The following is a 1,288-nucleotide window of genomic DNA, read 5'->3' as shown; positions in this document are numbered from 1 at the left end:
CCCCCCCTCTTGGATGAAGAATCCCGTGCTAGATCAGAAGGTGTGAAGCTAATCAAGACTCAAGTGGTACATCCAGTGAAATCAAAGACTTCACACCATCTCCTTCCGTTTCCTCGCCTCTTTCAAAAATCAAGCGTTCCACCCACCCATCTCTTTCCACTAAAAAGAAAAACAACATAAAAAGAGAACAAAAAAACAAAACAAAACACAGGTGTTTATCTCTGCCAATCTGCACCGTCTCGAGTCTCTGTAGTCCTGAGTAGATCATATCTTACGGGGTGAACCTTCTAGAAAGACGACCTTACGCTTTGTTTTTATTCTCTTAATATAATATACAGCAGATTCCGCTTATACCCAACACGGTTAATCCGAAAACAGCATTAAACCGAAGGAAATATAAAATCCCCGATGTTTGTTCGTCTATTTGAGCAACCTGTTTAAACCGAAGACCAGGGTTAAACAGAAGAGAATCCAACAGTCCCAACCAACGATTTCTGTTTAAACGTGTTCCTGGCTGTACAAAAGAAAAGGTCAAAAAAATTAATTTGCTGGATCTCATGTCCCTCGTTTGTAAAGTCATTTAGCTTACATTCATCTTTGTATAATATCTGGTTTTGAAACTTAACGCTACGCTTAATAGAATTTCAAAGTTCTATCTCACATTTTTGGCGGTTTTGATTTGCTATAACTAAGACCTTGGGATCAGAAACATTAATCTGCTCTATCAGAATGGGAAGATTATTCGCAGTCGTTATTAAGATATTCTAAGAATTGCATTCGAAAAAAGCTTGACATGTTGTGATACTCAGCATTTTATTTTTATCGTAAAATTTTTCAAAACTAGGTACTGAGCAGATAGGATTTTATGTTTGGTCGCTTTTAAGGACAAGCGGCTAACTCAGATTTCAGGGGTTTCCAGAAATCTTGACCTACACTAAAAGAGGGCATTGCCCTACTTTTAAGAGAAGTTTGGTTTAATTGGTGTGTATATTTCTTTGGTTATAAAGAAAACCCTCTTTGTATTTTTAAAAGAAACTGAACAAGGGGTAAAAACTTTACCTTCGATTTTCTCAAAACTGCATTTTTCAGGATAGCCCCCTTAGGCTTAAAAGCGGCCATTTTAGTGTAGCGATTTGTCAAGAACAGCAAGTCATGAAAATCAGGCGATACAACAGACAACGTACAGACATTAATTAATTGTTTATCCTCTCGATTCCCCATAGAAAAAAACACACAACGACACATGTACCATCTCCCCCCCCCTCTCTCTCTCTCTCTCTCTCTCTAT

The sequence above is a fragment of the Aplysia californica genome, unplaced genomic scaffold, assembly GCF_000002075.1.
Source record: "Aplysia californica isolate F4 #8 unplaced genomic scaffold, AplCal3.0 scaffold00233, whole genome shotgun sequence".
NCBI classification, from domain to species: domain Eukaryota; kingdom Metazoa; phylum Mollusca; class Gastropoda; order Aplysiida; family Aplysiidae; genus Aplysia; species Aplysia californica.
The sequence above is the reverse complement of the archived record's forward strand: the minus strand, read 5'-3'. Positions refer to the sequence as shown.